This window comes from Seriola lalandi, unplaced genomic scaffold (genome assembly GCF_002814215.2).
Source record: "Seriola lalandi dorsalis isolate HSWRI2012SDOR001 ecotype SW California unplaced genomic scaffold, Sedor1 jcf7180002055009, whole genome shotgun sequence".
Taxonomy (NCBI): Eukaryota; Metazoa; Chordata; class Actinopteri; order Carangiformes; family Carangidae; genus Seriola; species Seriola lalandi.
In genome coordinates this window covers 329337-344854 of record NW_019525552.1, presented here as the reverse complement: position 1 = coordinate 344854, position 15518 = coordinate 329337, and the positions used below count along the sequence as shown (strand labels likewise).

Below are 15518 nucleotides of genomic sequence, written 5' to 3'. Positions count from 1 at the left end.
TTTGAGTGACAGGTCGGTGAGCGTACGTTTGCCGGCTCCACCCATGCCCCTCCTCTTTGCCCATTTTTGGAATAGCTGGCAGTTAAGAGGCGGAGTCAGACACTGCCAAGATGGCGACGGTGGAGCAGCTCACTCTGAGCTTCAGCAACCTGTGGGTAACGTCACGGCGGCGATGGCCATCTTTGTTTACAGTCTACGGTTGAGATGTACCAACACCATGTTTTACGATACCGAGTAACCGATCCGATGCCATTGCATTAAAAATATTTGAACAGCTGGTATCGGATTGTATTCACCGACACCTGATGTGGTACTTTAGGAAGTATCAGAACAACTCTAGAGTTCCTATATTTATTACTCATCTTTTTACTGTTGCTTAGTTTTGTATAATCATGAGTGTTTACTTCTGTTTGTTACTGTTTGGGATGAAAACAATGAGTCTGGCACTAATGGTCGTTCATGATGACCTTTGAACTTTGACTGATGAAGGTCTGCGGTCGGTTTGAGAGACAGACTCTGACTGTGTCTTAAATCTGACAAACAGTCAGACTTCAGAGAGACTGAATTCATCTGTTTAGTTCTTGACTATCTTAAGACGGACTGTGGTGCTATGAATTCTGGGTAAATTGAGACTTTTTCCAATATAAAAAAATGGGCGACCGAGGAACCGCATCCAACCTCTGAGCTCCGTTCACCTTCAGCAGAACATGTTTATCTTCAGGAAGAATTCAACAGTTACAGGACGTTTTACTGAAGAGAAATAAAAAGAAAATGGCTGCCGTCTCTAAAACCTGTTTCCCTCCTCTATGGGAGCCATGTCTTCCTGTTACTTGTTGTTGGGTGCTACTGATCAGGGTAGGTGTCATTGATTGTTACCATGGTAACATTGGTCCTTGGCCTGAGTTAGCCTGGAGGTAAAGTGTCTAATGTTTCCTCTTAAAATGAGTCAGTGTGTATTTTAGTGAAACAGTCTGACTGACATCAGACCAGCACTACACACCTGTCTGACGTATCTGTGTGAAACTGCCCCCTGACTAATTGAGTCAGAACAACCTGTTGCCACCTGTCCACTGATGTTTCCATCTGTTTTTTATTTCTTCTCCCCTTTAACTGATGTTTTTCTAAGATTTAGTCGTGTGTGTTACATTTCACTAAAACAAGGATCCACCGCTTGGTTCCAGACTAAACTGTCTCCACACAGAATCTTCAGCACAGACATTCATGGATACTCCATTATTATGCAAATGACTCTGATGCGTATCTGACTCTTTGTTTAGCAAACATTTAAATTTGTGGCCACAAACTGCTGTCGTTCCCATCAGCCTCGTCTCTACTGTTATCTTTAGCATGCTAACACGCCACAGGCTCTCACCGCCGTCTTCCTCACTCAAACCAGCTAACATTAGCATGTTACCACTGTCATTATGAGCGTGTTTTCATGCTGACCTCACAGAGCTGCTAGCATGGCTGCACTCTGTTAGCACTGTTTATTAGCCTCTGTGTGTGGAGACTGCGGCTGAGTGGAGAAGCAGGTAAACCACCAAGTACACACATGTGCACACACTAACACTGACACTGATTACACATGCACTGACCCACGCAAATACACACGCAGACATACACTTCTTATGCAGAGCATTGACTTACTCACACACACACACACACATATATATATATATATATATATATATATATATATAGAGCATGTACAGGAAATGTGCAGCCTGCAGAAGCAACAAAGCGTAATTTGCATGAGGAACGATGCGGAAGTGAAACCAAAGCTCCTTATTGTGCTGCACGGTGCTCTGACACACTGCTACACTCTCTGCCTAACACACACACACACACACACACACACACACACACACACACACACACACACACACACACACACACAAGCATTCACACGCGTTATGTGAGGACACTTAACCATTCATAATCCTCTCACTCTAACCCCAATTTAAACCTGATTCTAACCTGAACCCTAAAACTAAGTCTAACCCTCACACACACACACACACACACACACACACACACACACACACACACACACACACACACACACACACACACACACACACACACACACACACACACACACACACACACACAAGCATTCACACGCGTTATGTGAGGACACTTAACCATTCATAATCCTCTCACTCTAACCCCAATTTAAACCTGATTCTAACCTGAACCCTAAAACTAAGTCTAACCCTCACACACACACACACACACACACACACACACACACACACACACACACACACACACACACACACACGCTGCTTTCCCTGCGATTTGAATGAACAAACAAAGAGGCCACTGGACTTCTGGGTACCTGGAGGAAATGAGAACCAAACTAACTGCAGTTGTCGCGGCAACAGTCATACTCCATAATGCCATTCAAATTCTGCTGCTCTGTTATCTCTCTCACACACACACACACACACACACGAACAAACACACACACACATTTAGAACAAGGAAGAGGGGGGAGGGAGGGAGGGAGGGAGAAGATGCTCACCCAAAGGCCATTCATTTAGACACAGCTGCTCGTCAATACACATGATCATCATCATTTCGTCCTCTGTGTGTGTGTGTGTGTGTGTGTGTGTGTGTGTGTGTCTGTGTGTGTGTGTCTGTGTCTGTGTTCGTACAACTCCCTCTCCATGTGATGCTGTCAAGGGCACAGCTTGCATCCGTCGTACCAAGCCGTGGTCACCATGGCAACAGAACATACACACGCTTCCTCTTCTTCTTCTTTTTGTTTTTACTTTCTTTATTTTAACATACTAGTGTGTGTGTGTGTGTGTGTGTGTGTGTGTGTGTGTGTGTGTGTGAGAGTCACTTCCTGCTCAGGTTTTTAACCAATCAGTGAACAGGGATCGACGTGAGGCTCTCAGTGGCTTTCTGTCCACTACTGTTTTGTTTTTTTTTTCATTTTCAGTGTACTTCTCAATGTACCAACTCTGTGGTTACCATGGCGCCCGTATCCATTTGGTCCCCAGTCCCTCCCTCTCGCTCTAACTCTCTTTTTTCTTTTTGTTATTTCACTTCATTCATTGGCATTATCAGCTGTTTTTCATGTTTTTTTAATGTCGCTGCTGCTCAGCTGTTCAGTCGCTTCTCTCTCTCCCTCTCTTGATTTATTTATTCGTCTTACAGAACCGGACTGTCCGTCTTCTCCGTCTGTTGTTGCATGTTTACTATTAAAGGAATAACCTGAATAAATGAGAGAAGAAGAGCTTGATGTTTCACTGAGCGGTGTGATGAAGGTGTGAATCTAATGCTGTGATTTATTATTATTATTATTATTATTATTATTATTATTATTATGAAAGAGAGTGTGTCGAGTGACCATAAGGTTCAATATGTGTAAATGTCTCTATGATCATGTGCAGGAGAGAGATGGTAATGAGGAGGACAAACTGGGAGAAAAGCTGCACAGTGATCATCAGCCTTCATCACATGTTCATTTATCAATACTCATCTTCATCACTAATCAACTTACAAATGATCAATTATTTTTACTTTCTGCCATAGTCTCTCTCTCTCTCTCTCTCTCCTACTTTGGAGCAGCCGTTGACATTTGTCACGTTCGATGTCCTCATTACCCACCTAACACACTGTAGCATGTGCACAATCTGCAAGCACTGACGCACATCCTGTGTGTGTGTGTGTGTGTGTGTGTGTGTGTGTGTGTGTGTGTGTGTGTGTGTGTATGTGTGTGTGTCCGTCAGTAAACAGAAATAGATCATGCAAAGCAGAGATTACTATCTACACCTCAAAGCACAAACGTGTGGGCCTTTAAACTTCATAGTGTCACACACGCACAAACACACACACACGCACACACGCACACACACACAAACACACACACACGCACACACAGTCGTGGGTGAGAGCACATTTAGAGGAAGGAGTGATGTGAGAGTGAGGGGGGAGACAGAGAGAGACAGGGCAGCGTTTGGATGACATCGTTCATCTCATCCTTGATACGAAGCCGTCTATGGCACAGGAAGAGGAAGTGACACGGCTGACGCACACCCACGCGCGCACACACACACACACACACACACACACACACACACACACACACACACACACACTGTACCTGGTTATAGAGGACCTCACTGAACTTCTCAGGTGTGAAATATGACCTAAATTTCTGAGTTTAAAAAACTGACTTTCAACCTTGACTTCATGAAATCTGCATTAATGATTATTTATCAGTGTAAATATTGAACAGGTCATTTAATGTCACGTGTTCTACCATCGCTTCATGTCTGATTCTTCTGATGAAGCCGGCATCCACTTCACTTTGTTGTTTCAGAGTGAAACAACCGATCGGAGAAAGGTGAAGGATGATACTGGAGTATTTTGTCATAGCAGATTTTGTCTAGATTTGAATGCGATTCGGAGGAAATCTTTGCTAATGATCATTATCAGCTCAGTAGAAAGTTTCCTCTGTTATCGTGGTGTCATCTCTTAACAAACCCAAGAAAAGTGACGTATTTTCTAATTTTATTAAGATGCTTTTCTCATTTTTTCATATTATAAAGACAAATATTTCTTGTTCTTAGTGCAAATGATTCAGTTGTAACAAGAAATGTTGTTATAACAACAAATTATACTGTGATATTTTCTTATTACCACCTAAAATCCTTGATCTGATTGAAATAAAAACATTTTTAATAATAATGAAATGAGAAACTTTGATTTGTGCCGTTAGAACAAAAAAACTTCCTGTTGTAACAAGAAACTGAGCAAATATTAATTTTTATTTTCATCATTGCATCAAACTGTTTGACATCACGCAGCTTCACAGTTTCTTCCTCTTCACCCTGAAGATGAAATGATTATATAATATAATAAACAGCTGCAGAGTCTCTGCTGCGGAGCAGAGTTACACTCCAGCACGTTACAGAAACTTTACATGTTGGCAGAAGCTGCTGTTAAAGTGAGCTTTTTCATTTACACTCCCGGCCGAGGTGATACCTCCGGTAACGAAGCTGGCCGGTTGCCCCGGCAACCAGCCGGGAAAAAGCAGCAAGAGTAATTCTGGTTAAATGAATACAGCTCAACTCTCTGCTTGTCTTGCCGTCTGTTTCTCTGTGTGAGCCTCTCTCTTTCTCTCTCTCTCTCTCTCTCTCTCTCTCTCTCTCATGACAAAGGCATCAGCCATTTTAAAATCGTAATGATGGTTATTATTACAAAGAAAGTCTCTTCCCACCATTTTCTCCTTGTTTTTCAGATGCTCTCACTTCCTGTCGGGTGATTAAAATGATCTTATGGTGAAATTTCTCCATATTGAAATCGTAGTTTAAACAAGGTTCAGGGAATTTAGGGAATTTACTTGAGGTAATTTTACTTACATTCATATTTTTTTATCTGTTTTAAAACATTTTGTCAGCTCTTTCCACCAGAACCATGTCATCTTCATGTCATACATGTTAACTAATATTTTGTGTCACTGTCCACCTGCTAACTATTATATCTATCCTCATGTTTGACCTCAGCTCACCGTTTCACCTGCTGTAATGTTTAAAGCTCCTCCAGTGTAAAGGTGTGTGTCCATGTGTAGTGTGATTATAGATCAGCTCTAGCTTCTATATTAATACTGTGAAAGTATCAAAGCCTCAGTCCACAGAGAAATGCACACAGCCTGTATTCAGAAACTGAGCCTTAAAACCAGCCGTCAGGACTTCTGGAACTTTGTGATGTCACAACAAAGCAGTCACCAAGCCCCGCCCACCTGGACCCACCATCCAAACCTTGCAGGATTTGGTTTCTCTGAGTGTTTTTACCTGAAATCTGCTTTATTTTTATTGGATCACTCAGAAAACAGTCAGCCAATCAGAAGAGAGAGGCTCAGAGCCTCCTCTCTTCTGATTGGCTCACAGACCTGTTGTTACTAGAGCTGCAAAGAGAAGCCTGAGAGAGGAGATGTAAAACTACACTGAGATGATTTTTATATCTTCTGATGGATCAACACTTCAAATAAAACACAGAAGAAGAAACATGGAGCTTTAAAATATCTTAATTTCCTGTCGAATGGTAACTCTACCTGTGTTTAGCTCGTTGTGTTTGAGTGCAAGCTATATCCATCACACACACACACACACACACACACACACACACACACACAGAGTCATCAGTTTGGCAGGTCCTACCTGGTGTAACTGTTTGTTCCCTGGTCCAGTTTAGCAAGTCCACAACTGGTCACAGTCCCTGGAGGGACAAAGAGACAGACAACATTATAAAGACCTGTTTGTACTTTTATGTAAATCCATAAAAGAGGGGGGGGGGGGTGATGTCCCACTGCATGGCCCAAAGCTATGTGTGGACACCCTGGTCCTGATGCATGTGTGTACATTTGGATTGAAGCTGTTTTGCCTCCAGTTCCAATTCAGAGAAACCTTAAAGCATCAGTCAACATTCAGGGAAAACATGCGTATTTGTTTTCTGCTGTTCAGTTAGGTAAGACCCTCTCATATCTGTCAGTTAAAGTTAGCTTAGCTTCACTCGAAGCCTGGAAACAGGGGGGACAGCTAGCCTTGCTCTGTCTGAAGCTAACAAGCCAGCATCCATAAAGCTAGCTGAATAATATTATATTTTATCTTAGTGTTAAACTGTTAAGATATCTGACGCGCAGTTACTTGCTTGTTTTATCTTTGTCTATATGTGTTTATTGTCATTCTGATTTAATTCGTACAAAACTAAAGTGTGAAAATGACATTTGATCTCCACTGGTTTCTTGGCAAATGCTCCACACAAAGGACTGGTGGCAAATTGTAGTAGCACAGCCTATTCTCCAAAGCTAATAAGTGTATTTCCATCCAGCAGCACACAAGGATAATTCAGACAGTTACTCCAAGCTTTGTGTTTGAGCCGTCCCTGTTTCAGCAGGACAGAGTCCCTGAGCACAAAGCCAGCTCCATGGTGTGGAGAGTCCTGACCTCCACCCCATTCAGAACCTTTGGGATAAACTGGGACTCTGACTGTGAGCCAGAGCTAATCACCCAACACCAGTGCTGGGCCTCACTAATGCTCTAATGCCACGTGTGAATACGAGTGAATCCTGCAGAGAGGCTCCAACACCTGGTGGAAAAGGATCGTCCACATACTTTTGGCCATGTAATGTAAGAAATGAAAGCACGGATTGTTAGCATTTTAAAAATGTTTTTTAAAAGGTCAAAAGGTCACGAGTCTCTCAGCGTATAAATGTCAACGTTGTGTTTAAATCTATGTCGGGAAAATAAGAAAATATCCGTGTTGTTTTTGTCAAATCTCCCCGACAACAGCGGTGACATGCTGATCCTGCGGTTTGTAATCATAAATTTCTAAAAAACTTCTCCGCTCCCCAAAGTCTCTGTTGTTTTCTTAGTGTTTGACACTGACATTTCAAAACCCTTCGATGAATTCAACAATAAACAAATAAAAACAGATGACAGGCTGTTTCAGTGTCGGATCACGGGTGTCATCCGTTTGTCATCTTGATTTTCACTTTCCTTTTGTCACTTTTTTCTTTTGGGTGTTGTTTTTTTTTTAAAGCCCGTTGGGGTTTCTGTTCTGTCTCACTCGCTCAGATTGGATTTCTTTTCAACCCCTGATATTTTTTGAAGTGTTTTATCTTTTGTATGGATATGCAAATAACTCAACCTACACCTGACGCAGTAACTGTCTGTGTTTTCATTGTGCCACCACTAACAGTCACTGGGCAGAGAAGCCTGGGAGCGGCACACAGGTCAGATTATCATAGTGATGTATGTTAAGGTTTATCGTTTTATATTGATTTTAATACAAACACATTGAATTTACTTATTATAGATCCTCAAATTATTAACAAAAAAAGCTAAATTACATAATTTTTGTAGCGCAAATGGTATTTTTTATAATACAATTATGTATCTATTATTAAAAATTATTTTGTTTTATTTATAATAATTTACGAATATTATCAAACATATTATTTGAAAATAAAATTTATCATTATTAATAATATTAAAATTTGTATAATACAATTATAAGACATTTTACTACAGATTTTCTTAAACTTTTTTTTTTTTTTACATTTTGTATTGATTTGCAATGAAAAATACGAACAATCTGAATTTACTTATCGTAGTTCCTCAAATAATACAAAACAAAAAAAAGATAAATTACATATTTTTTGCACTGAAAATTGTAATTTTATAATACAGTTTACACCACGTTGTCTTTATCTTTTATGTTTTTAATTAAGAAAATTACATTTCATAGATTTACTTATATACATATATAGAGTGACATTAAATATTGACACAGTGTCATTAAGAAAGCACCACAGACGTATTTTGAGAGGTCAATTACTGTAATAAATCCCCCTCAGATAAACTTACCCTACACCAACAGTCGTCATCAGTCTGCTCATTCCAGGAAGCATTTAATAACGAAGTTTGTAATTTACTATTTCTTGATTTCCCTGCTTTACCTAAACCTGCCTCGTGTACGTCATCTAGATTTCCTACATTTCCCAAAATGCCTTTGGACATCCCCCAGAGAATAGCAGGGTTTTACATACGCATATAGAGAGACGGTGGTGAAGCATGAAAGTGAGAGTTTCACACTTTAGTCAAAACTCTACCCCCTGGTTTTGTCTTTTAACGTGCTCTGGTTCTAGTTTCACATCTGTGGGGGCGACCGTGTCAATTTCTCGCCGTATGACTGTTGAGCGGTCGTGCAAAGTAGCGGCAGAGTGACTGATATCACACACTGATGGTTACTGGTGATTTAGATGAGTGAAACATTTATTTTAACCATACTAAAACAGAGCTGCTGGAAATAACATCTATATTTGATCAGTTATCTATCAATGAATATGAACAATGACATGGTTTGAGTTGTACATGATTAGAGTTTAATTAATCTTAATTTGATTTTAATTTAATTTGGTTTTAATAAATATAAGTATCATCAAAATCAATTTATTTAACTTTATATTTAAGAGCTAAAACCATGAAGACTAACAGTCCAGGAAGTAAAGATTTATTCTTTGGTGAAATGTCTAACTGAATGTTTTGTATGTTGATCTTTGATCATTTGTTGAGAGATTTGTTTGCTTAAAGGATAAACTGGGATAATTTAGTTAAATAAACTTGTTTTCTCACCAGGGGTCAAATCATCTCTGTGCTTGTTGGTTTAGCCGCTAGATGTTTAGCATTGTACAAATATGGAAATCAAGGGGAAACTACGAGCCCAGCTCTGTCAGAGGTCTGTTTATAAGTTATATCTCTTGTATTTCACACTTATACAAACAGAAATCAAAGACACTTGGGTTTTTCTGAGCTGTTAGCTTAGTAAGAAGCTAATGTTAGCGCAAACAGCAGGGCACAGTTTCTTATGTACATGAATATTTTGGACATTTTATTTAGTCAAACATCCCAAGTTAGCCTTTGATGTGCTGTTGGCTAACTTGCTAGCTAACTTGATACGACGCCAGAGGCTAGCTAATTCCCTCTGCTACCAGCGTTTGCGCTAAGCTAGGATGACATGTCCTGAACCTGTAAAATTAAATACAACAACAACAATTTCAAGCATTTAACTTAAAGACTGTTTCACCCAATCATCCAAAATAGAGTCAGCTAGTAGAAACCAACCCTAACTAGCTGGCTACAAGCTGCTGCTGTGTTAATCCATTGCTAATGCAAACCAGAGAGTTCCTACTGCTTCACATCAGCAGCTTTCCACTGAACGTCAGGGAGGGTTATATTCTTGAGCAGTGACAGGGAAAGGTAATGTAAGCTCTTTGTGTTTGTTGTTCACCTAAAACTGATTTACACAACAAAGTAAAGATATGTTTAGTACCTGTAGGTCAACAACTCAACCCTGTTTCAACAACTAAACCACAACAACAAATACCTTTTGTAGGAAACTTAATCGTGAGCTGGATTATTTTCAAAAGAAACAGATTTTCTGAATGAATGAAGCGCGACTGATATTAGACCCAGATAACAAAATGAAACTTCTGGCCCTACGTATGCCTGGGCCGAGTCTGGCCCACATACACATCTGGCTCAAGTCAGAAGTGGTCCAGATGTGGAAGTAGCATCTTACAATCATGCTGTGAACGGGCCAGATTTGGGCCGAGGAACCGAGTGTGAACTGGGCCAGAGGAAAAGTATGGGCCGGATTTATTTTGCTATCTGAGGCTGGTTGTGGTGGATAACCGGTCACCAGAAACCCAGTCCTGTCCGTGGCAACAAAACCTCTTCGGTTTGATTTGGGAAAATCGTGCTTTTTTTCTTTAATGTTAAGAAACAGGTTGTGTCTGAAGTCAGTGTGAACTTTTTCTGTTTTAAATCCAGACCAGGATCTTTTCCAAACCTGAACCAAAGAGCTGTGAGAGTCTGAACAGAACCACAAACAGTTTGATAAACTGGAGTCACAAGTGGATTTCGTTCTGCAGAACCAGAACCAGATATATTGGAGCAAAACAAACTGTATGTGAATATTTTACTGATGTGTTCAGTGTCAACACATTTGCAACTTGCCAAATACGTAAACTAATAACGCACCATCATGTCGTTGGTAGAAAATGAAATCTTGCCACCTTTTATGTGAGGAAAGAAGGGACGAGCCTCGTTGTATGGAAACATATTTCCTACAGGAGACAGGGTTTAAACGCTAAGTTTCACATACTGCAGGTGTGAATTGTACAAGAAGAAACGGTCAGTTAGTTACTGCTCTTACACCTTCAATATGTCGTCAAGGGAAAAGCCACCTTTAACGGGGTTATTCAAATGAGATAGTGGCTCAGTACAGACCATCCCCACCCTTGTGAAAAGCTCTATATGTGGAGTGTTCCTCTGCGTACAGTACGTTCACGCTGCACGTGATGTTTAATCCATCCAGTGTAGTGGCAGTGTTCAGGGAGGGGGGAGGCAGATAATGGCAGTTTGGGATTTTCTGATTACAAAACACTGATTTAGCTTCACTGTCTGATGCATAAATGTATGAAGTGAAGCTAATTATGAGCTGAGGAGAAAGTAGGCCAGTTTGGATAAAGGTCTCTCTCTCCCTCTCTCTCTCCCTCTCTCTCTCTCTCAATCATCATCCTGTTGTCCATTTAAAAAGCCACACACACACACACACACACACACACACACACACACACACGTACACACATCTGACAGCCTCCCTTTGAGTAAAGAGAGATCCAGTTACAATATCTCTGTCACACACACACACACACACACACACATAAACACACACACACTCTCTTTCTAGCAAGCACAAAACGAAGGAGAACGATCATGTGTCCATTCCTGTTAAAAAGCTGCGCTGTGATTGGCTGGTGTGGAGCAACAGACCTGTCAATCAGCAGCAAGGTGATTGCTGATTGGCTCTTGGGATGAAAATTGTCCTCAGCTGACTGCAGAGAGAGGGAGAGTTTCCCTTTATACAGCTGAGGACAACACACACACACACACACACACACACACACACACACACACACAGATGAAAAGTGTGTCAGCAGCTGACAGAACAGACACACTCCTCTGTTGCTACAGCTTGGAAACCTCTCATCCTTTCTCCTCCCCTCTTCCTGCTCTCTGTTCCTCCTCGTCTCCTTCTTTTTCCTCCTCTTCCTCCCATCTCCTCTTCTCTGCACTTGTTTCCTTTCCTCTTCCCTCCTCACCTTGTCTCCTCTCCTCTTATTTACATTCTTCACCTCTTTTCTTTTTTGTTTCTTTACTTGATTGCTTTTCTCCTGTCCTCTCTCCTCTCCTCCTGTTTCCTCTCTTCTCCTCTCCCAACATTTTGTCCTTCTTTCTCCTCTTCTTCCCTCATCTCCTCTTCCTTCCTCTTTTATCTCTTCTTCTTGTACTGTAGGTCGCTCTCACTCCTCGACCACCAAGTTTATTTAGTGTTTTTAGTGTGTGTGTCTGTGTCTGTGTGTGTGTGTGTGTGTGTGTGTCTTAATAATTTAGCCGTCGCTGTCAGGACCTCGCTCACCAGAGCACTCTCAGGTTCCTCTACAGCTCTCAGGTGATCACATGCGCACACACACAAACACAAACACACGCGCGCGCACACACGCACGCACACATGCACGCACACATGCACGCACGCACGCACACACACACACACACACACAAACAAAACTGTGTTTGAGGTCCATCACTGATCCACCCTGAGGCGTCACAATAACAAACTGTATGAGGCAGAGAAATGAATCAATGTGTCCTCTATTGAATCTAGTATTGAAGAAGGTTAAAGGTCAAACTCTTCAAACCTGATGAACTGGATTTCACTTGGACCAAAACTCCGTCTTTAAACCAAGTTAATGATGAATTATTTGACAAAGCATCAAAAAAAAACAAAAAAAAACAAAAAACCCTACGGATTCCAATTAATCTGAAGTGAGATGGAAAAAACAAGCAGGTGTTCAAATCTGAGACGCTGTAATGAGCAAATGATGACTGATTGTGTGTGTGTGTGTGTGTGTGTGTGTGTGTGTGTGTGTGTGTGTGTTACTTCATCACACCATGCCATACATCTGAAGTCATTTCAAATTCTCCAGCTATGATGCGTGTGCGTTAATTGGCAGCAAATGCAACCATATCACATCTGCAGCCAGCTAACACACACACACACACACACACACACACACACACACACACACACACACACACACACACACACACACACAGAGGCAGACAGGAAGAGAGGCTGACGGCTACAACATCAGATACACACACATGAGAAAGAAATGAAAAGAAGAAATGGGATGAATTCAACACGAGAAACGAATCCGTAGAGAAAATAAAATCCAAACAGGCTTCCGTACTTTTAACAGGACGGCACCAACGTCCGCCTGAGCTCATGACACTGAAATGCAGTGTGCCTAAATTAGGGGGTCCGGGGGATGGTTACGGTTACCATCATCCCCGATTCAGGTCCAAAATACATTAAAGAACAAACAACAAAAAGGAAAATTATTATAACAAACACGAAATTAAGATCAAAATAACCACAGTGATCAAAAAGAAAGTGGCAGACAGGTGAACAGGTGCTCATATCACCACCATGTGACCCGACTCTCCGTAATCACCACGATCGCTAATCAATGAGATCACAAACACTAAAGCTGATGTAACGTTTGAGCTGTTTCTGATTCGTGCCACTTAAACTGGACGACACTGTTCCTGCAGGAGTCACCACGCCCTTGACCTTTGACCTTTCCCCCCCAAAATCAGTTCATCCTCGAGTCCTAATGAATGTTTGTGCCAAAATTAAAGAAGTTCCTTGAAGGTGTTACTGAGATATCGTGTCGACGAGAATGAGACGGACGGACGGACAGCCTGAAAACAATATGGCTGCCACTCTGACTGTCGCCGGGCGGAGGAATAAAAACACACAGATGCTCAGTCTAAAAAAACTAAAAAAACAACAGCAACAACAAGCTACAAATAGTCAAACAAAGACAATGAACAACAAATACAATTACCCAGAAAACACTGACTTCGTTTAATGCAGCAGTGGTAGCTAAGCTAGGCGGCTAAATGCTAGCTGCAACAGGCCAGTGTGACACAGCTGCTAATGCAGCAGCTTGTTGATGTTCTTTCACTCTTCTTTTTGCTCTTTTGCCCTCCCTCCATTTTCACCCACAGATGTTTATTTTCATTTCACACAGGTCGACACACGTCGCAGCGTCAGATCTGCTGCAGCAGTGATTTCTACACTACACAACTGTAGTGTGTTGAATATCGGTAAGTGCACTTCACACTCACACTCATACAGAGCCCCCACAAGGCCTGGGTAATACATTCATTGAATGTTTAGTGCAGAAAATCAACTCACACTTCGTGCACGTTCTCTGTGGTAACAGAGTGTGTGTGTGTGTGTGTGTGTGTGTGTGTGTGTGTGTGTGTGCACGGACACTCGCTCCTACGCACTACACCACGATGGCCATCTGAGGTGGCAGTGAGACAGATGGTACGTAGGTCGGCCTTTCCCTGTGCGTACTCTCTCTCTCTCTTTCTCACACACACACACACACACACACTCACCAAACGATCTCCACGGCTACAGGACTGTGACCTCATCACCACCGCGGACACAGAGTCAGGACAAGTTCCTGCTTCTTCTTTGAGCGGCTTCAGTAAACAGCAACAAAGCGTTCCTCATCCTCGTCTGAGGTGGGTTTCAGTTTTCTCTTTAAGTCACGGCTCATTTGTTTCTTCCATTTTCTGAAGCTGCAGCGCAGCTTTTCATCCTTTCTATAAATACCACCTTTACACTGTCAATCCTTCGTTTAAAATTAGCTGCTGCCCCTGACAACAAAGACGATGAAACAACATCGACTTGACAGTAAAGTTTGTAAAAAATAAAGCTCATATTTAAATCAGATTTATTTATCCACTTACTTACTGCAAGCTCTAGTGCAGAAGTTAATGTTTGATTTCCACCGGCTTTATTTCAGCTTCCTGTCACATATTAAACATCAGAGAAACACAGTCATGTTGGCAGCAGCTGGGCAGCACCGTGTCCTTCAGCTGCTTCAGACCTGCAGCTCACACCACCTGCTGCCAATCATCCAGCCTGATGGAGTGTCCTTGAGTAGCTCCCTCCTGTTGCCACACAGCAGCGTTTGACCCTGACCTTTGACCCCTGACCTGTCTGTGAAAAAGGGTGGAAGGAGAGCTCCCCTGCAGAGATCACGGGATTATGACTCGCTGATAGGACGAGGTTTGAAATCTCTTCTGTGAAAATGCAGCGAAGGAACACTCGGATATTTTTTTCCAGCACAAGAGGCTTGTTAAAGAGAGAGGGAGAGAGGGAGAGAGAGAGAGAGAAAGAGAAGGGCCGGGCCGTGAGTCGGAGTCTCCCCGGCCGGGGCCCCTCTCTAGACGGCAACACGTCATGGAACATTCCCGGAACCAGCCAGCGCACCACCCACCATCTCTCTCTCTCTCTCTCTCTCTCTCTCTCTCTCTCTCTCTCTCTCTCTCTCTCTCTCTCTCTCACACACAGAGAAAAAGAGGAAACAAACGATGAGCATATGAGATAAAGTCACTGCCTTTTAGAAAAAGAACTCGCCTTTAAAACAGTTTCCACCTTTGGAGACAAACTGTACAACAACAACAACAACAGCAGCAGCAACAACAACAACAACGACAACAACACAAAGCTGCTGTGGAAACCAGCCTGTGCCTCACTATCTGAGGAATGCCTCACTGTAGCAGCAACAAGGAAATACCACAGCGAGTGCGCTAAGGTCACAACTTCAACTCACTTTTCAACAGTGATTGTCGGGTTGTCATGGAGATCATTTTTAGGGGGGATTTTGCAGGTGAACTTCTGTGGATCACCCCCCCCCCCCCCCCCCCCCCCCGCCGAGACGCGGGTAGCTACAGACAGGCAGGGCTGGTTTGTTGCTGCACGAAAATGCAGATAATCGACCTTCCAGACAGCAACAATCACACCATCACTGGTTCCACTTTCACGGCTTCACCCTCCCTCCCTCTCGT

The 15518-nt window shown here is 42.2% G+C and overlaps 1 long non-coding RNA gene across 1 annotated transcript in view; it reads right to left on the bottom strand.

Moving 5' to 3' along the window:
* LOC111647838 (uncharacterized) overlaps positions 1-15518 on the bottom strand; it is an 83110-nt gene that overhangs the window by 66834 nt on the left and 758 nt on the right. Inside the window, exon 2 of the long non-coding RNA XR_002760077.2 lies at positions 6177-6234. This is a non-coding gene — a long non-coding RNA (uncharacterized LOC111647838). The remainder of the gene's footprint in view (positions 1-6176; positions 6235-15518) is intronic.